This window comes from Mustela nivalis (assembly GCF_964662115.1).
Source record: "Mustela nivalis genome assembly, contig: HAP1_SCAFFOLD_1583, whole genome shotgun sequence".
Lineage (NCBI taxonomy): Eukaryota > Metazoa > Chordata > Mammalia > Carnivora > Mustelidae > Mustela > Mustela nivalis.
The window spans coordinates 55,038-76,855 of NW_028135081.1; the positions used below are offsets into that span (position 1 = coordinate 55,038).

A 21,818-nucleotide genomic window follows, 5' to 3' on the forward strand; every position below is an offset into this window, starting at 1 on the left:
GAGGAGGGCGTGGTAGCCTACAGATTGGAGACAAAAGCATGGCCCCATTCTCCCTCAACATCATGGGACCCTAAGAGGAAAGAGTTTGCTAAAAACTCCATGGAAGATGGTGAACAAACAACTCTTACTATTTGGTAAACCTTCCATTCAGAAATTCCACTAAATACCATTTCTCTTCAGAGAAACTTAATCCACAACAGAAACTATAAACTACTGTATTGTGTCCCAAGCTTTTAAAAAATAAGTAATCTGTGCAATTATTCTACATTCAGTGGAATTGTGCAATTATCATTTATAAAATTCTTTTAATCACTGAAAAAAGTTAATAAAATTCTAAATACAATTCCAAGTTTAATCTCCATTACATTTATTTTACTTTATTCATATTGTAATATATTCACTGCTTTTCGGGTATATGATGGGGTAAATTAGTTCTATAAACACACACACACACACACACAGTCCAACAAACACTTCCACCCATATTAAAAAAAAAAGAAAACTAGAGAACAGAAAACACACCAGGTTCATAAATACAACAGATTCTTTCATTCCACTGTAAAAATAGAGGTTACCATGTTCTCTTCCCAATCCTTTTATTTTCAAAATATATTAACAGTAGACACTATTAATTCATATGCCAATTTATTTAATAAGTGTGTACTTTAATAAGCCCATAAAGAAATAATAATCAATTACATGTTAAAAATTCTACAGTTAATCCAAACATCTAGACATTTAAAAATTGTTTGCAACAAAGGCATTTCAAGAAAACTACAGAGTGTTATTGGTTATGAATACAGATACAAAAATCCTCAAAAAATACCACTGAGGCCACATCCAGCAATGTATAAAAAGAATTACATATCATAACCAAGTGGGATTATGTATCATAAATAAGTGATGAAATGTAATCCACTTCATCATGATATGTATCCCATACAAAACAAAGTCAGTCTACTATCTGAAAATCAATTAATGTAACACATCATATTAACAGACTAAAAACTAGAAACCACATAACTATATCAATAAATGCAGTAAAAGCATCTGAAAAAATCCAGCCCTCTTTCATGATAAAAACACTAAAAAAACTAGCAATAAAAGAAAATATGCTCAATAAGATAAAGGCCATTTACCAAAAAAACAAAAAACCACAGATTATATCATACTTAATGGTAAAAGACTAGAAGCTTTCCCCCTGAGATATAAAGGGAGACAAAAACATCTGCTCTCACTTTTCTTCAACACTGTACTAAAAGTTCTAGCCAGGGCAATTAAGCAAGAAAAAGAAATAAAAGCCATTCAGTTTTGAAAGGAAGAAGTTAAACTAACTCTATTCACAGATGACATGCCTGTATATTCAAAATTCCTACAGAACTCATCTTAAGACTTAGATTAAATAGGGGCACCTGCATGATTCAGTGGGTTAAAGCCTCTGCCTTCAGCTCAGGTCATGATCCCAGGGTCCTGGGATCAAGCCCCACATCGGGCTCTCTGCTCGGCAGGGAGCCTGCTTCCTCCCTTCTCTCTCTCTGCCTGCCTCTCTGCCTACTTGTGATCTCTGTCTGTCAAATAAATAAATAAAATCTTTAAATAAGATCTAAAAAAAAAAAGACAGGGTTGCAGGATACAACATAAATATATAAAAATTAATTTTATTTTTATATGCTTATGCAAACAATCCAAAAATGAAATTAAGAAAATAATTCTACCTGGTTAATACTATGTTGCATATTTAACACTGCTAACAAAGTAAATCTCACCAGTTATCTGTAAAAGAAAACATAATTCTATAATTATGTATGATAAGGAATGTTAACTAGACATTGTGTTGATCATTTTGGAATACACAAACATCAAATCATTATGCTGTACATCTGAAAATAATACAGAGATCACAAGTAGGCAGAGAGCCAGTGTAATATGCCAACTACACCTCAATTAAAAGAAAGATTCTATTTACAATAGCATCAAAAAGAATAAAATGCTTAAGAATAAACTGAATAAAAGAATTATAAAACCTAAACTCCAAAAAATTACAAAACATTATTGAAATAAATTAGAGACCTGTATGAATGAAAAAATATCTCATGGTCATGGTGAAGTATGGCACCTTTGTCACAAGAGAACTCTGAGAAAGAGAACTTCCTAACCTTCTGAGAGAGATTCCAGAAGCCAACTTCTTCTCACCCTGCAAGGAAAAACACAGATACCCTCCCTTTCTCATTCCTGTAACTTCAGGAGCCAGCCTAAAATTAATGCAGACACAGAAACTGGATCCATCCTTGATAATCCTGAGATGTTAAAACAAACTAACTCTAGTTACTGGTGTGTGAATGTGGTGTGCAGTGTATGTGTGGTGTGATGGTGTGTGTATGTGGTATATACAGTATGTGTGGTGTGTGTGTGTGTGTGTGTGTGTGTGTGTGAGCATGCTGTGATGGTATGTGTATGTGGTATGTAGAGTATATGTGGTATAGTGTGTGTGTAGTCTGTGTGTGTGTATGTATGTGGTATGTGGGGTATGTGTGATGGCGTGTAACCATTGGACTACTGATCTCAACTCAGGTCTTAATCTCAGGGTGGTGAATTCAAGCCCCGAGTTGGGCTCCATGGAGCCTACTTAAAACAAATGAACAGACGAACAAATAAACAAAAACTTTCAGTGATACTGAAATTTTCCATACCTGTCCTGCCCCATATGGGAGCCACTAGCCATATATTAAGTACTTAAATGTGTCGAGGGCAACTGAAGCAATGAATTTACTTTATTTCCTTGTAAGTTCAAGCTAAGCAGCCACATGTAGTGATGGGCTACCCAAATGTATCATTCCAGAGGCCAGGGAAACAGTTAAAAGCAAAGATCCTCGATCTTGCCAGTTTATATTTTGGGATGAAGACAGAGGTGAGAGGAAAAGAGAAAGACAATAAAGAAGAGACATAATACTTAAGTGGATTATATGGCATGTGATATGTTGCAGAAAATTAAAAAGTACAGCACAGTCAACAGAGGCTAGTTTGCATTTTGAAATAGAGTGATCACACCAATCATAAAACTTTCTCATCCTTTGGTTAAGATAATTTGGTCTGATTCAATTCCTACTCCAACTTCTCTCCTTCTCTCTTCCCTTTCCTCTTGTGAGTTCAGCTCCTCCAAGATGGGGCAGGAAGGGGACAGGAAAGTCAGGCTTGCCTTTTGCATGGGCCCTGCTCTGGGTCCATCTGATGCTGGTGGTCTCTGCCCAGATGAAGCTCTTCAGAGACTATGCTGTGGGGTTCTTTAGGGCAGAGTGTGCAGGTTTGCCCTGGCTCCCTCCATGCTGGAGCACTCCTCTCAGACAAGGGCAGTGGCTTCTGCTGCGGTTAGCCTACTCCCAAACCCTCTTCAGGCAATAGATCATCTCCTTTGGCTCCTTGAGCAGCCCCCCGGCTCCTCCCTTCCTGTCACGTGGGGCCATGGCACTGGCTGAGAGCCCTGATGTCCTTACCAGACCATTAGACCTTCAAACCAGCAGGGTAAGCCTTTCCACCTTCAGAAATCTCTGAGAAACAGGCATCAGTCCTTAGGTCCATGAGACCTCTGCACTCTGGCTGCCCCCAATACACACACCAAGTCCTCCTGAGACCCCCTTATCATGCTTGACTCTGCTTGGACAGTTTACTGCACCATGGAGGACATGGACTTGGCAGCTCACAGTCTGCCGGCTGGGAAGAGAGCCAAACACATTCCTCTCAATGCTAAAAAAGCATATTATTGAAGTGTAGTTGACATACAATGTTTTATTAGTCTAGGCACACAACATAGAGATTTGACAATGCTGTACATCACACAACGCTCGCAATGGTAAGTGTGGTCACCATCTGTCACCATATGTTATCACCACCTTATTGACTATAGTTCCTGTGCTATACTTTTCATCTCTGTGACTTGTTTTATGAAACTGGAAGGTTTTTTTTTTTTAAGATTTTTATTTATTTATTTGACAGAGATCACAAGTAGGCAGAGAAGCAGGCAGAGAGAGAGAGGGATGCAGGCTCCCCACTGAGCAGAGAGCCTGATGCAGGGCTTGATCCCAGGCCCCTGGGATCATGACCTGAGCCAAAGGCAGAGGCTTAACCCAATGAGCCACCCAGGCGCCCCTGAAACTTTTTTTTTTAAGATTTTATTTATTTGGGGCATCTGGTTGTCTCAGTGGGTTAAAGACTCTGCTTTTGACTCGGGTCATGGTCCCGGGTCTTGGGATCGAACCCTGCATCTGGCTGTCTGCTCAGCGGCAAGCCTGCTTTCTCCACTCTATCACTGCCTGCTTCTCTGCCTACTTGTGATCTCTGTCAAATGAATGGATAAAATCTTAAAAAAAAAAGATTTTATTTATTTAACAGAGAGAGAGACCACAAGCAGGGGGCCGTGGCAGGGAGAGGGCGAAGCATGTTTCTCACAGAACAGAGGAAGCCTGATATGGGATTCGATCCCAGGACCCTGGGACCATAATCTGAGCTGAAGACAATCACCCAACAAACTGAGACACCCAGGTGCCCAGTGTGAGTTTATTTCTGGGCCTCTAATCTGTTATTTTAATCTATGAATCTCTTTCTGTGGCAGTACTGTACTGCTTTTATTACTACTGCTTTGTAGTTATTTGGGGGGGGGAAGGAAACGGTTTAATAAAAAGATTCAAGATTCACATCAATATTAATGATAAAGTTACCTTTCTCTTGATAAGAGCTCAACTTTCGCCTTTCTCGTTTTAACATTTCTTGCCACATTTTTTCCTGTGTTTTTCTGTTACTTTCACCCCATCTCCTCCTGTCTATGATCCTATTGACGGATTCCCTCCATCTCCCTAGTAGTTTACACTCGATCTTTAGCAAAAGGCCAAGAGATGATCCCCAGTAGTTTAGAAACTAGACTTGTACATAAGCTACAATGATTGAATTCATTTTAGCACACTCTTTAACTTTACTAACATCTAGGTAGTATCCATAACCTTCTTTTCCTATATTCCCCAAGAGCATTGTTAGCTGTTCATCTTCCTGAGTAGAAATGTAGCATTTTATTTTCCTGTTTTCCTTTTTTGATGTGGGAGAAAGATAATCTACATTGTGTGTATGTGTTTATAGTCACCCTAGATTGCTAAAGTATATCCTCCAGTGATTCTTTCAAAGAGGGTATGCAAGAAACAAACTGTGAATTCTTTCATATCAAAAAATGTCTTTTTTTTTACCTTCAAAATAAAATGCCACTTTGGATGGATGTAGGATTCTAGGTTTAAATGTTTTCCTCTGGAAATTTTATGTTACTGCCCCATTTCCTTCTAGGATCCAGAGTGTCCAGTAAGTCTGCTGTCAGTCTGATTCTTGTTCCTTTGTAGGTTCACACTCCTCTTTCTGGAAGACTTTATGATTTTTTTTTTTATCCTTGGAATTCCCAGATCCCTAGGAGTCTTTATTCATCAATCTTACTGAGTACTTGGTAAGCACTGTCAGTCTCAAGACTTGAATTTTTCTGGGCACCTGGGTGGCACAGTTGGTTAAGCAACTGCCTTTGGATCTCAAGTCATGATCCTGGAGTCCTGGGATCCAGTCCAACATCCAGCTCCCTGCTAAGAGCGTGGTCTGCTTCTCCCTCTGACCCTCCCCCCTTTCATGCATTCTCTGTGTCCCTCTCTCATAAATAAATAAAATCTTAGAAAAAAAGACTTGAATCTTTCTTTAGCTCTGGGAAGTTTTCTTCAATTATTAATTATTTCCTCTGCTCCATTCCCTTTATTATCTTTTTCTGGAATTCCTGTCAAATGGATGTTGGAGCTTCTGGATCTCGCCTCTATATCTGGATCTTTCTTTATTATCTCTTTGGCCCTTTGCATTGTAACCTTAGAACGTTCTTCAAGTCGATCTTCTAGATCATTACTTGTCTCTTTAAGTAGGTCTTTTCAGCTATTCAGAGCATCCATGGAGTTCTTTATTTACAAGACATCTGGATAATAATTTTTAATATTTCTAATCTCCTCTTTTATTTCTTTGTAGTTATTAATTCCATTTCTAAAATTTTCTTCTCTTATATTATCTGTTTTGTTAAGTGTTGGCACCTTTGTTTGGAGAGTTTTGTGTCTGTTTTCCTTCAAACTATGGTGATTCCTGATGGGAGTACTCAAATTTGTACATAAATGCCTATTCTGCTTACCAGAACTTATCTCTAGTGACTTTGAGGGAGAGGTCAAACACAAGGTTAGACAGACCGTCCCAATTCCTTGATTTATGAGCATATCTGTTTCCTCTTTTTTCTGGGGTTTTTGTTCCATCCAAGGTTTCACCAATTTTTATCTGAGTCCCAAGCCAAATAATTTTAGGCAATTTCTTTAAGTCCATTGGAGACCTCTCTTATCTCAATCTGGAAGGCAAGTCTTTACATGTTCTACTTCAGGGTCCTCTCCTTCGTCCCACGATAAAACTACTTCCATTTCCTACCCTGAACATTCTTCCTCCTCTGGCTCAGAATCTTCTACTTCTTTAGTTACAATAATCTCCAAGGCATCTTTGGTCATTTCCTCAACTCCATGCTTCATATTTACCACAGTATGGCATTGGAAGATGGAATCCTTTCCTCACATTATTCCAAAGCCACCTCTTCTCCCTTCTTCCGCACCTTCAAGCCTCCTTCCTCCCTCCTCTTATAAATCTTAGCCGTCTTCCTGTCGAGGGTTTGTTTTTCCTTCCACTCTGAAGACCCTTCCTCCTGAGTCTCTATGTTCTTCACCTCCTCTGGCTCAGCAACCTTTACCTCTTTAACAAATAGCTCAAGCCATCACCAGTTTCGTCCCCAGTTCCATGCTTTGAGTTTACTAGTTTTATCTACTTTTTCTTGAATTTGTATCTTCCTCCTTCCTTTTTTCATTTTGTGGGAGTGTATCTTTCAGTAATTCTTTCATAAATGATTTCTGGCTGGTAAATTTGATGCGGCTTTACATATCTGAAAAGGTCCTTCACCACCCTTAAGGCCTAAATGCTCATTTAACTGGATATAGAATTTAAATTCAAAATCACTTTCCCTTAGAATGTTGAAGACATTAACTCCATTGCTTTCTAATATTCAGTGTTGCTGATGAAAAGTCTGCTGCCAATGCAAGTCTTGCTCCTTTATCTTCTCTGGAGGTTTGTAGAATATTTGCTTTATTCTTTAAACTGAGAGGGATTTTTTTTCCCATCTTTGCTTTGACCAGTTCGTCCTCTGCAATGTCTCTCTTCTCTCCTGGTACTTCTGTAGGATGCTCTGTCTCTGCATCCATCAACTGTATTGCTTATGGCTTCTTCCCCACTTCCCATGACTTTGTGTTTTTGTGATCCATCATGGGGCAATTCCTTGCCTTGGTTTGTCTTTTATGCTTTAGCTTCATCTAATTTGCTAGTTACTTCTTTTCTTCTAAAAATCAAATTTTCAATATCCTCAACTATTTTAGAGTGTGCTGCTCCTGTTTTCTTAATCCTGTTTTTTATGTGACTATATCTTTTATTTGTTACTACTCCTTTTTGGTACAAGAATTCTTTGGATTTTTCATTCTAAAATTTCCTTCAGGTCCTATTTTAAAAAGGATTTTAAGTTATTTACTTGAAAAAGAGAGTGAGCACAAGTGTGAGTGCAAACAGTAGAGGGAGAGGCAAGAGGGGCAGAGAGACAGAGAGAGAAGCAGGCTCTCTGCTGAGGAGGGAGTCCGATGTGGGCTTGGATACCAGGACTCTGAGGTCATGACCTGAGCTGAAGGCAGATGCTTAACTGAGTCACCCAGGCCCCCCTCCTTCAGGTCATTTTTAAGATTGTCTTATCTTTTCAACCACCAAGTCCAGGTTTTCCATCAAGCCTTTAAACTTCCTCATGATAACTACTGATGTGTCTCTGCATTTTCAGTCTAATACGTGCGCCATCTTCTGGTCATTTTCTGTCAACCGAATTCTTTCCCCATGGTGATATTTTCCTATTTCTTTGTGAAAGTCTAGTAATTCCTTCCTTCCTTCCTTTCTTCTTTCCTTCCTTCCTTCCTTCCTTCCTTCCTTCCTTCCTTCCTTTCTTTCTCTCAAGATTTTACTTTTAAGTAATCTTTTTACCCAATGTAGGGCTCGAACTCACAACCCTAACATCCAGAGCTGCATGCTCTTCTGACAGCTAACCAGGCATGCCAAGTCTAGCAATTTTTGACTGTACATGAGACATTGTTATGTATTCAAAACAGAAGTATTTTATTTTGCTGAAGAGTAATTTTTGTTTTTTCAAGCCCGTTCAACTCTCCCAAACTAAAAAATCTTAAAAATATCTATATGTATCTATATACATCTATCTATACATATCATCCAGTGAGAGTCTTCAACTACAAGGAAGTTATCTGCAGAGCAGTATTTGGTCTTCAGCACAGCCATGTCTCAGTGCCTCAACAAGGGATCCAGCCTGAGGATACACACACACACACATGCACACGCACATGAACACACACCAAGGGCTTTGTAGTATATCTAGAAATCTGGGATTGCAATACCTCCATCTTTGTTGTTCTTTCTCGAGATTGCTTTGTTTACTCAAGAACACTTGTGCTTCCGTACAAATTTTAGGATTATTTGTCTGGTTCTTTGAAAAATGCTGGTGGTATTTTGGTAAGGATTGCATTGAATCCATTGATTTGCTTTGGGTAACATGGACATTTTAACAGTTTTTTTCTTCCAATTCATAATCATGGTACAATGTTCCATTTGTGCTGTCTTCAATCTCTTTCTCATTGCTGTATAAGTTGCAGAGAACAGGTCTTTACCTCCTTGGTTAAGTTTATTCCTAAGTCTTCTATTCTTTTTGTTGCAATTAAGCAGAATATTTATCAAGTGCCTCCTTTGGGTTTGAGGTTCTCCATTTTTGCATGGGTGGACAAGGTGGTCCTGGACCTTCTGGTGAAGGGTCTGCTGCTTGGTCATCCCCATTTTCACCACCGACACCATCCCTGCCAGGTTAGATTTCCTGACCACCTTGTTATTTGCTGACTCAACTATTTTAAGCATAGAAAACCCACAACACTGGCCCTGGTAAAGTATAGAGTGCACCATGGTCTGAGCCCCTCTCCTGCAGGGCCTTTTGGGACATCTATGAAAGAACACAGAACTATTTCTATTTTTCAGTCAAGGAGAATGAGATGATCAGAGGTCTATGCTTTGAGCAAGTGGAGAAATACTCCTCTAAGTTATTCATAGCTTCTGGGATACCTGATGGGTATCTGAGGACCTGCTAGGTCTCAGTGGCTGGTGCTGGTGTTCCGAATCGTCATCACCCACTTAACGGGGGCCTAGACAGTGTCGTTTGTGGTAAATTACATGGGAGTCAGTTACCTCCATAGATGAGCGGAGGGAAATGTAGTTAGTATTTGAGCATGCACTAGCCTCCTACCTTCTCGCTGTTGGAAATGTAACTGTTACAGATATGCAACAAGTCCTTGTACTAGCAGCCTGTGATGTCGGAACTGTTGAAGATGATTGAGTTAAACTATGGAAAGGTTCCAGTTAAAATTGCAGTGCTCTGAATGAAGTGGTTTATTCACTTTATCTGTGTCTTGGTCACCTAAATTTTGTACCCTCTTTAAAAATGCTGACATTCACCTCTTCTTTTGGAATAATTATTTTTTATATAATTAGGGTCCTATTTTATTCCTAGAAGTACCTGAGAGAGAATAACTATAATTGTAGTACAAATATACTTGCAATTGCTTAAAAGAAGAGCTCACAGTTTTCAGGCTCCTTGAACATGTTTATCTGCCAGTAATTTGTGGGAGTTATTGAAAACAGCCCCTCTCCTGTCTCTACTTTGCACAATTCAGACAGAGTAACTATGTAATGTCAGTTATGAAATCGCACAAAATTAAATAAAATATTTATGTAAGCCTTCTCTTCCATTTTTTAAAAATATTTTATTTATTTATTTGACAGAGATCACAAGTAGGCAGAGAGGCAGGCAGAGAGAGAGGAGAAAGCAGGCTCCCTGCTGAGCAAAGAGCCCAATGGGGGGCTTGATCCCAGGACCCTGGGATCATGACCTGAGCCGAAGGCAGAGGCTTTAACCCACTGAGCCACCCAGGTGCCCCTTCTCTTCCATTTTTTAAAAAAAGGTCTTGAGGTGGGGGCAGGAGCAGAGGGGGAAGAATAAGCAGACCCCATGCGGAGCACTGAGCCCAACGCGGGGCTCAGTCTCACAACCCAAAGAACAGGACCTTAGCCCAAATCAAGAGTCTGATACTTGACTGACTGAGCCATCCAGGGGCCCCGCCTTCTCTTCAATTTTGATGACACTTTAAAAACCTAATCCAGGGGTCCCTGAGTGGCTCAGTGGGTTAAGCCTCTGCTTTTGGCTCAGGTCATGGTCTCAGGGTCCTGGGATCAAGTCCCGCATCCAGTTCTCTGCTCAGTGGGGAACCTGCTTCTCCCTCTTTCTCTCTGCCTGCCTCTCTGCCTACTTGTAATCTCTCTCTGTCAAATAAATAAATACAATCTCTTATACATACATACATACATACATACATACATACATACATACATACCTAATCCAATAGTTAGGTTTTCTGACATAAACAGTGGACATCTGAGATGCAGGGATCTCTGAGGCCCAGGAAAGGTAGAAGCATTAACGAGTGGCATTTTTCAAATGCTGACCTAGGCCAGGGTCCGGGGTTAAGACAGGGTGGCATGGCTAGAGTTCATTCTTTTCCTTACCTTCAGACTTTTTTATTGAGGTCCTCTACAGCAATTTAGATTTTGCTGTTTTCTAAACTCTTACAATATAAAAGTGTAAAAATACATGATTGATGCTAAGCACGGTAGGATTCAGTGCATTCTCCCTTCGAATACGAATCATTGGTTGGTAGAATCCAGATGAAAATTTTCCGTGTGGTCCAATTTTAGCTCTTTAGGGATTAGCCAGACTCTCTGTCATCTTTCTCTGTTGCCTCTTTCCCTGTTTTTCTGATAGTCATCTGTGCTGCGGGGATTAGGCAGAGAGGGGTGAGTCCCTCCTGCCAGACTTCTCCTCCCTCCCTTGCTATGACTGCACGCAGCAGAGGGACTGTTCTTCATGAGCCGTTCCCGCAGCAGCTGTTATCTTCAGCCTTCTCGTCCATTTTTATGTAATCCTCGTGCAAACTGGATGGGGAGCCAAGGCTCCGAAGTTAATATCGCTTGTCCAGACTCTCACAGCAGAGCCGGCCTTAGGGACCAAGTCCATCTGACCCAATTGCTGACCCCTCCGCACACACGCCACCCCCGTGTGCCCTGCGGTCTTGACTGTTGAACACGTGTCTGTCTCTCCCACCGAGGGTGGGTTCCTTCAGAGCTGGAGCTGGGTGCCGGGCACAGTGGGGACCCTTATTTGTTAACTGAACTGGGCTTGGAGGTTTCATTGCCGGTGAGGGGTGGGAAGAGAGGTTGGAGTGAAAGCCCTGCGGTAGGGTACTTATCATTCTCTAAATTTCTGTAGGTGTTTGTGGCTGCATTCCAAACCAGAAGACGGGTGCTGGAGGAGGCTTCTGTCCTGCTTTTAGGGGGCACAGCATGTGTACTGACCGGGCAGCCCTCTGACACCTTGAAAGTGAAGATGAAGATGTTCCCTGACCTGTACCGGGGCTTCACCGACTGCTGCCTGAAGACCTACTCCCAGGTGGGCTTCCGCAGCTTCTACAAGGGGACCAGCCCAGCGCTGATCGCCAACATCGCCGAGAACTCGGTCCTCTTCATGTGCTACAGCTTCTGCCAACAGGTGGTGTGGAAAGTGGTTTGATTGGAGAAGCAGGCCAGGCTGAGGTGAGTTGTGGGCACTAACACTTTCTTCCTTTGTTTAGGAAAGACACCATTTTTGATAAACATAAACTTTTATGATACCTTATGGGAAGAGTGTTTCCTTTTCTAAAATAACCACTTTGTTTCTGATTGTGAAGTTGTCATGTAAAACTTGCAGAAGGCTGGTCAGTAATGCACCATGAATAAGGAGGTGCCCTTACATTCTGCTGTTCTTCAGGAAGATGCTTTTCAGATGCCCTGGTGGTACTGCTTCTCTTGTGGGCACCAGGGCTGGACGGGAGCCACAGGTGCAACTTGTGAGCGGAGCTTTGGGTTCCCCTTCATCAGAGTGCAGAGGACTGGAAGAAGCTGCCTGAGCCAGACAGGCTGGAGAGCAACTTGGAATTTTAGGAGGAGCTGGAAACATCTGTGAAGATGTGGATGGACTGACTCTTTGGCCAAGTCTGCCCAAACATCAGACTTCAGCTTGTGCCGCATCCTCCCTTGCATATTTATTTACACAGAGACCATAGAGGATTCAGAAACCACCAGGATGTGTAGTCCTCCCCTTTTTGAACATTGATTTATTTTAAATCATTGAAACTTATATCAGGTTCATGGTTGGGAAGATAGCTGTATGGGTTGTTTCGGTAGGAACTGGAAACCCATTTGTAACTCCAGTCCCACCCGACTGTAGGCCCCTTCTGTACAGAAGTGTTCTCTGGAGACGCCTAGTGACCTCAAAGATGTGCCCTTTTTTTCGCAGGAGTTTTGTCTTCATGGATGGAATGTGTTTTTTAAAAGCTTGGGACTGGGTGGAATCATCCAGGGAGATAGCATCTATAGAGGGCTGTGCATGGATTCCAGGACCTTCCAGCACAGAAGGGGTCATGAAGAGGAGGAGGAAGTAAATAAATAAGCAGGAGAGAAACCAGGAGTGTTTGGGATCTCATGTTAGAGACTGACAGAAAGAACACTATAGCAACTGTCACTCTTCCTGCTAGAGGAGGAAACCTTCTCTGGGACAAGATGGGAAGTTTAGGTCCCCTCCGACATTCCCAGAGGAGGAGGCCTTATGGAGAAGATGGAGGTAGGAAGCAGCCTATGAGGTCCTGGAGGAAGTCCTCCAGCCAAGAAGCCATTCTGTTTCATGTGGTCTCACCCCGTACCCTCCTCTCCAGTCCTGGTGAGGCAGGAGGGAGCTGCATCTTCATCCCACACAACAGTGTTTGCTTATTACCTGGCAGGGAGTGGCCACATTAGAGTTGATGGAGCTGGGGCACCCACACCTGTCCTGTTTTGTTCATCCCTCCTCATGATCTGTGAGAGCAGCAGAGCTCTCCCTGCAGTTCTGTTTTAAAACTGGGGACTCCCGACTTGCAGATACTGGCTTAGGATCCTATTACTTGAGCTCATAACTGAGCACAGGACCCAGAGCCGTGTCTTCTGAGTCCCCATCCAGAACTCTTGCCGTAAGACCAGAGTCAGGACTCTAGACTGTGGTAGGGGTCAGGTCTAGAGGAAGGCGTGGTCAGTAGAGGCAATGAAAGGAAAGCACTGCTTGGAAGAGCCTGCCATGAATTTCAGCAATGATACCGTAAATATTTGCATGTCCTTGGCTTGAATGCCACCCCGAGTAGAGTTCTCCTTTGACCTTTGTCCACATGGGGTCCTAACACAGCAGGAGGGTTCAGGTACATGTTTGTTGAATGGGAGATAAGCAGCCGATTCTTACCAAATCCCATCCTGTGCCTGCTGCGGTTTCAGTTCTGGGTCTAACGCCTCTCCTGCAGGTGCAGCCTGGGGCCCCGTGTGCCTCACTGGGCGCCCAGGTAGGGGAGAGGACTAAGAGTCCACTGCAGGTGTGCTTTGGCCTTGCTGTTGCACTAGAACAGCGTGCTCATACTCAGGCCCCCGACTCTTAGGCTGAAGGGCTTCCACACCGATCGATGCCATCTTTGTTCCCGCAAACCTGGCCGTTCTGGCTGCTGGTCAGCAAATTGATGAAGGGTGCCCGAGGGAAAAAAAGCCTGGATCTGCAGGCTGGCTGAAAGACTACAGAAGCCACCTGAAGCTTTGGTCTTGACAGTCCACCGAGTACGTGTGAACCATGTTGGACAGTTTCCATTTGCTAGAACCTGAGCACCAGCAGAGTTGCATGTCGCTGGGTAATGGCCTCATACCCGATTCTCTGAAATGAGAAGCAAGTCTGGAACACAAGCAGGGTCTCCATCCTGGAAGAAAGCCTCGCTCCCCACCAACTCTTCTGGAAGCAGACAGGCTTGGGCCCTGCCCTCCGTCTGCCCATGGCCCCGATGCCAGGTCACCGGGGACCAGAAAGTTGGGGCTGAGATTGGAGGCGGCCCTTGATTTTCTCTTCCTGTCTGACGTCCCTTCGTGTGACTGTTTAACAGAACCCCGGACATTCGCATGTGCTCGGTCTGTTAGACTTTTGCTCACGGTTTGGGGAAAGCTTGGGAGGGGATCTCCGTAGCCTGGGAGGGGGTTGCCTCACGGGGGTGTGGCGTCCTGGTGTTTAGGTGACACAGGCTGCTGGCTTAACAGGTGAGAGTCAGGGAGCCAGTCGTCCTGTGAGCAGCTCACTCTTCCTGCCCAGTCCCGGGTGCCAGCAGAGCTCTTGTGACCGAACACTCCGGGGATGGAAGGGATCTTATTTTCTGACCCTTGTGAACGCTCAGGAGAATTCCTGACAGTTAATCTCTCAGACTTTTCCCCGTATTTTTGAACTCTGATGGGACCTCGATTTCACAGCCCTGCTGGTGACTGTGGCTGCTTGTTCCAGACCCTCCTGTGGTGAAATGAATGCTTGTGTTCCGTGCATTTGCTTCTCCATTTAGATTCCTGGTGTAGCCATTTTACCTCCAGCCCTGGAGCTTGCTGACCCCTCCTTCACCCCCTCCTCCCCTGTCCTTGCTCCTGCTGCCCTCTGGGGCTGAGGTCAGGAGGTCGTCAGCGGAACTGGGAAATCTTTTTTGCAATGAGCAGCTTTTTGGTTAAAGATTTATTGTGGGCTTTCATCTGCAACAGTAACATTGTACATGTGGTTGTTCCACGTTGGATTTGGGGCATGCAGGGATGGCCCCAGAACCTCGCTTTATGAAGCTTAGTGGCAGATACGCCGTAGTATCGTGATGGTGTGTCTTTGGGGTAGTGGGAGTTTGGGTAATTTTTTTACTCCCTCTTTTTTTGTTTGTTTGTTTTTGTTTTTTGATTGTTTGTTTTCTATATCACTGTGTTTTAGTGTGGCTGCTGTAACAAAATACTGTCAACTGGATGGCTTAAACAAACATTTGTTTCTCTCAGTTTTGAAAACTGGAAAGCCCAAGATCATGGTGCTGGTTGATTGGGTGTCTGGTGAGGGCCTATTTCCTGGATTACAGAGGGACACCTTCTTGCTGTGTCCTCAAAGGGTGGATAGAGAGAGCGGTGGCCTCTTATAAGGACACTGATTGCATCATGGGGGGTTCTACCCTCACGACCTCACTAAACCTAAGCACCTCCCAGAGGCCCCCTCCGAATACGTCACCTTGGGGGATTATGGCTCCTGCATAGAGCCTTAGGGGTGGGGGATATATTCCGTGCGTGTCGCCAGGACTATGACTAATAAAAGGAGCTGGATCTTGCAGTCAGGCAGACCCAGGTCTGAATCCTAGCATTGCAACGTGGTAGTGGTGTGACTTCAGGTACATTAGGTATTATGCACGGTTTTTCCACATGAAATTTGGGGTGTCGGTATCGGTGTTGGATTTCCAGGGCTGGGATCCTTAGATGAAACCGCATGTGCGAGTTCCCAGTGGGCACTCGGCAAAGGGTTCCTCTCCTTTGATCCTTGCTCTCCCTTACAGCTGAGCGCTTTGAGTGGGGAGTGCTGAATAAACGAATGACCAGACTCCCGTGCTGGTTTCCTTCCAGTGATCTGTAGAACGCAGCCGCGGGTTCCTTCGCCTCTGCCTTTGCGGCCCTGGTGCTCTGTCCCACTGAGCTCGTCAAGTGCCGGCTGCAGACCATGTATGAGATGGAGTCGTCAGGGAAGATTGCCAGAAGCCACAAGTAAGTGCTGTTCGGGGTTTCTCATTGCCTTGGTGCATTGAGCATTTGTCAGTTTTATATTCTACTAAAACTCAGTGGCAGAGAAAGAGATTTATCTACTCCAAAATACTGTGGTTTTAGAACTCTTTCCCCTACCAGTCAGAGGGGGACTTCCTAAATGACCTTTCAGAGGCCGGACCCACTCCTGCTCCCTCAACGGACCACTGTCTGCAGATGTTTCACACCTGGGACGTGGAGAGGCCGAGAGCTCCTCTCACTCTTGGCTCATCGAGTGCATGAGGCAGTGTCCCCAGCTGTGTTGGAGGCACTCAGCAGACAGCTTTGAAACTGTGTCTGAGAGCTGAGCCTTCAGAATTGCCAACTTAGGTTCCAAGATGGATATTTGGTGCCCATTCCCAGGTTTCACGTGAGCGGATCAGCCCAGATTTCAGGGTCACTCTCTTACCTACCCCCGCACCCTTCTCGTGTACCGACAGCGAGCCTGGCTTCTGAACACTCCTCAGAGCCCTGGGGAGCTACTCTGCAGTTATCAGAATGCTCTCCCCCTCAGTCCTGCAAACAGATTCTAGTTACATGAGTGTGTGTCATACACAGTGTGATTTATTGTCTTTATTAATCTCAACATTTGCTTATTTATCTTGACATCTGGCTGACTAAAGCTCTTTGTCACTGTGGTTGACTCAGTGTGTAAATCTGACCGGAAAAACCAGATTAGTTGACCTTTTACACAAGTAGTCTCCTCCCAGGGAGGGTGGGGTTTCTGACAGAGTTCTATATCCTGCACCCTGGGGATTCTTTACAACCAGTTTGAAGCTACTCTTTCTAGCCTAGAGGTCCAAAAGCATAAGTCTTTGAAACTTTTTATTGAAATCTGCTGTACACCCAGAAATCATAAGTGGGGGTTCTAATAGTCACTAAATATACAATTTGGTAACCAATGCCCAGATTCAGAGATAGAACAGGAACAGAACCCAGAAAATTGTTCTCATGTCCCCTAGGAGTAGTTTAAGGTGTTTTTTTTTTTTCATTTAAATTTTTAATTTATATTCAATTTAGTTAACATATAAGGTATTATTAGTTCCAGGGTAGGATTTAGTGATTCATCACTTAAATACAACACTCAGTGCTAGTTACATCAAGCATCCTTCTTAATGCCCGTCACCAATTACCCCAACCCACCCCCCTCTCCTAAAGCAACCTTCAGTTGGTTTCCCAAGGTGCTTTTTTTTTTTTTTAAGATTTTATTTGTTTATTTGACAGACAGTATAAGTAGGCAGAAAGGCAGACAGAGACAGAGAGGGAAGCAGACGTGGGGCTCAATCCCAGGACCCTGGGATCATGACCTGAGCCGAAGGCAGATGCTTTAACCCACTGAGCCACCCAGGCACCCCTTCCTGAGGTTGTTTTAAGGAAATTAATTGTTGGCTCTAAAAACTTAAGCGAATGGACACCTTGCACAAAGGTAAGTATCGGTTGACAATATTTTAGGTGTGGCTATATACTCCTGGCCTACACAGGGTATATGGTACCTTGGGGTTAAGACTTGGTTCAGAAGGCAGGCCAGTCCCGTTGAGTTGGGTCACTGTGTTACATTCCCATTATAGAATGCGAGCTGAGTTGTAGGAAGGACCTAGATAATGAGTGATGCCTGATGAAGCCTTCTGAAATGCTTTTGATTACCGGGTGGTTTGATTCTTCACTGGTCTAAGCGAGGTCACATGCTGAGAGCACTGTGAAGAGCAAGGGGTTTCCTAATACACACCAAAGATGTGGTTTCTGCTGCTGTTTTCCTGACAGATAAGGCCTGCCATGGTGCACACCGTCAGGAAGAGGGGTCTAGACAGAAAGGATCCTGCATTACTGCTGCTCCAGGGCTCTGATCAGCCTGAAATAGAAGTTCCTGCCTACTTACTTTCTAAAACTAAATCCTCAGTGCCTCTTGCCCTGTACAGTTTCTAAGAATTTCCATTGTCGTGCCTTCAAGTAACATCTACTCCCTTAGTCCTTCACTGCACTAACACAAAGCGAAAAGACCGTAAGCATTGAACAGATTCCTTCTATACCCACCCGTTCGAAAGAAAGGTAGAGGAGGGTAGGCACAGAAGGAGGTAGAGGAGTGAGCGAATACGAGGGCATTTTATTCTTACTGAGAGTGTACAGCTCCTTATTGTAATTTCTCTTATTCATTGTTGGACAAAAGTGGGTATTGGCTCTTTTACATCTTGGATAATATCCAGAATGTATGAATGCATTTTTTTTTCAATGAACTAAAAAATAGATTTGTTTATTGAGGGCAAGAGGATGCAAGCAATATAAAAATCAGAGCTTGTCTGGCTTTCCCTGACTTTTCTTTCTCCGCCTGTCAAATGGGGGTTGGATTTTATTTGTATGTGTTCTGAGCGTCCTGATCCACTCCTGGAATCCTTTATACAGGGGGAAGCTGTGGGTCAGATTCCTGAAGACCACCTCCACTGACCACCTGTGGGGAGAACAGTCATCGGGCAGGAGTGTTGGCTTGGTAGCACCTACTTCTTTTCCCTTGTTTCTTGTGTACCATAAAATAGACCTTGCCTGCGATGGTGAGCCTTGCAACTAGCAAAAAGCAGCTCTAGAAACTTGCCTTGCCACGTTGGCACTGGTCTAGGTCCTTTGTTCTGTCCACACTCAGAGGAGGTCTTTCTGATTTTCCAGAAGTCCAGTGTACTCCTTCTCCAGGAGTGTTCTCAGGGCTTCCTTTCCTGAGTGGCACACTTGGGAAATGTGAACATGGTTCCATTTGAGACGGGTTTCTGGCGTAGTCTGCTGAAGTCTTGGCCGGAGGCACGGTGGCCACACACAGCTCTCTATGAATACACACTTTAATGATATTTCCTAGCTGTTGGACAGTTCAAGTGAGAACCGCTGTCCTAAAATAAAAGGATCTGTGCTTCTCTGAGATTTCCTCCCTGCAGAAGCCTCATTTTCAGAATTTGGGTCCGTGGGTTTCTAGAATCAGCCATTCCCTGCCTGCTCAGGGTTGAGCCAGGCCTGCCACTTGGGTGGGAATGCCAGGCTCGCACCCCAGTCCCCCCATTTCACTGGCCCTAAGCACAGCTGCCTGTCTCCCTGCAGCACAGTCTGGTCTGTGATGAAGAGCGTCCTCAGGAAGGACGGCCCCTTGGGCTTCTACCAAAGCCTCTCCAGCACCTTACTCCAAGAGGTGCCTGGCTATTTCCTCTTCTTTGGCGGCTACGAGCTGAGCAGGTTGTTTTTTGCATCAGGGAGATCAAAGGATGAGCTAGGTAAGCATTTGGCTGGGCTGGACCTGGCTGTGGCCTGCTTATTGCAGAGGCTGTGGGGGTCTGCTAGGCACGGAGGTTTCTGGAGGCTTGGAAAGGACCTTGGCACCTTCCTCTGGGTGCACTCATGTCCTTGCCACGAGAATGAAGCTGTGCATCCCAGACTTCTTTACTGTAGTAACATTTTAGGGGAGAAGTTAGAAATTACTTTCCTCTGGGGACTCTTTAATAAAGGGGTAAATCACCTGTAAAGTTGTTGCAATAAGCATAAAACTTGGTAACAAATCTTGAGTGTGTTTCCAGAGGACTGAAAAGTATTCTTTCTAGCTTGTCCTGTGTAGCAACTCGACGCAATCATGTCAATGTTTGGCTTGCATGAATGATTACTTGTTTCTTCTCAAACACATCACTTCAGTGGTTTGGTCTTATTCTGGGGTTAGGCAAGCTCCCAGGCTTAACTATCATGTTTAATAAGACAACTTTGGCTTTCGTGGTAAAGGAAGAATCAGGGCTGTGGAGCATTAACATAATGAAATACTGCAGACTGAGAGGGTTGGAAAAAACGTGACCTGTGTTTCAGTGGCCACTGTTCTCATTCCCATGGGGTGGGGGCGGGTTGCCCTGTTGCTGGGGGCCTGTTGGTTCTGTGTGGACCAGTCCTTCGGAGGGCAGGCCAGGAGGGCCACAGCGCCACAATGACCAGCACTGATCTGGTCCTGTGATGAGGTGCAGACCCAAAGTGCCACATGGGACCTTGTGTCCTCTGAGCAGAGAGCCCAAAGGGGGCTCAATCCCTGAGATCATGACCTGAGCTGAAGACAGATGCCTTACTGACTGAGCCACAGGTGCCCGAAGTATCAGCATTTTTATTTGCATCTACCTGCACCCACTACCACCTTGACCTCTGGAAATGCTGTCCTTGAGACAAAAATGCTGTTGGCTGCTTTCCTCCTCCAGGCCCTGTCCCTTTGATGTTAAGCGGTGTAGTTGGTGGGATCTGCCTCTGGCTTGCTGTTTACCCAGTGGATTGTGTCAAATCCAGAATTCAAGTTCTTTCCCTGTCTGGAAAACAGGCAGGATTTATCAGAACCTTTATAAGCATGGTGAAAAATAAAGGTGAGTCTGCTCATTGCAGAAATGGAGTGGGTATGTCTAGACCAGGTATTTCGCTGTAACCCTTGTGGAGGTCAATCACATGTGTGTGGTTGTTCTCTTCCCCTGCCCCCTGTCCTTTATCTAGTGCCCCTGCCTTAGCTTGCTTCCATTCTCAAGAATGTTTGCTGTCCTTGTTCCTCGCTTCTGGGCCAGGATTCTTTGTTCTAAATAGCCCGGAGGGAACTTTAAAACTCCAGATTGTTCCAAGGGGACAAATGCTTGGAAGTCAGCACCCCTTGTACTATAGAGTATAGATAGTATTAGAAAACCATCTCTAACAGAACCACTAAAGGATTTAAAAGAACTTGCTGAAAGTCCCTAATGCTCAGACTTCCTGAAGGTGATTGTCTCTATATTTTGAGAGTTAACGTAGGAGTGTCAAGATTTTCTAGTAGATGTTTGTATAATGCCCGGATCGTGCCTCTGGTGAGCAGAGACCTGTCCTTTCAGCATCCGCTCTACATCTTCCACCTCAGGAACTTCTCGGGCTTGATTTTGCGAGAGAGCAGTCACAGGGTGTGGAAACGGTTCAGTTCATACTCCAGAGTTGCATAAAGCCTCATAGTTGCGCAGAGCCCTTACGCCTCCCTCATCCACTTGGATCTTCATAACAGTCTGGGCAGTGCCAGCTGTGGACACAGGACTGTGCTTTTGGCCCAGTGTCTTGTGGTCCTTGTCCTCCCGACTGAATCTGTGAGGCTGCTGCCCTCCTGTGTTCTGGGGCTGCTTCTCTCTGCCCAGGTGAGGCCTCATACCAGGAGCGAGCCCGGGATTCGTGTGTGGTACCTGAGCGTCACCAAGATTTGCTGGAACACTGGATGCCTGGCCTCGTTGCCGTGAGCCTCCATCCTTCCCGTTCGTCCAGGGACACCTGGACAGAAGCCCTTCTGTCCCTTGTCGGCATTCAGTGTGTTGTCTGGATCTGTCGGTGTCCAGCCCTGGGCTCTGCGGCTTTACAGGCTCTCTCTGAGAAGGGGCATCTTAGTCTTTGATCACTTTTTGTCTTCTAGGAATAACAGCCTTATATTCTGGACTGAAACCCACAATGATCCGAGGGTTCCCTGCCAATAGGGCGCTCTTTCTGGCCTACGAATACAGTAGGAAGCTGATGAGCCAGTTCGAAGCCTACTGAAGTGTCCTGGCAAAACGAAATCCAAGTCTAGGCACGTGATCACGACAGTTCATCTCAGGGTTTCATGGAGTACAAGACCAATGGGGAATTATTTTGGTTTCATAGGAGTTCTGTTTTTTTTGGTCTTCCCTTATACTCTAAATCTTAAATTTTGTGAAAAGGGTCTCCATTTTATCCTATTAATTTCTGCCCATAATCGTACTGAAATTGAACTCAGTTGCTGCTCTTGTCCTTGGTGGGACATTTAGGGCGAGCCACCGACCCTGTACAGGATCTGAAAGGCTAAATATAGTTCGTTCAGGACTTTTCGTAAACCTGTATGTGTTCGTGCAGCTTGGATGGTTACATGTTAGAAGGCGTCATTTGGTTCCATGTTTAATTCTCAG

General features: G+C 44.4%; 1 pseudogene across 1 annotated transcript; it reads left to right on the top strand.

Moving 5' to 3' along the window:
- The first annotated feature begins 3,459 nt into the window (after positions 1–3,459).
- On the top strand, positions 3,460–21,432 carry LOC309857939 (mitochondrial ornithine transporter 1-like; annotated as a pseudogene). Its single transcript has 6 exons — positions 3,460–3,519; positions 11,498–11,820; positions 15,730–15,867; positions 18,979–19,148; positions 20,103–20,261; positions 21,311–21,432. The product of its transcript is annotated as a mitochondrial ornithine transporter 1-like (transcript).
- The last annotated feature ends 386 nt before the right edge of the window (positions 21,433–21,818 follow it).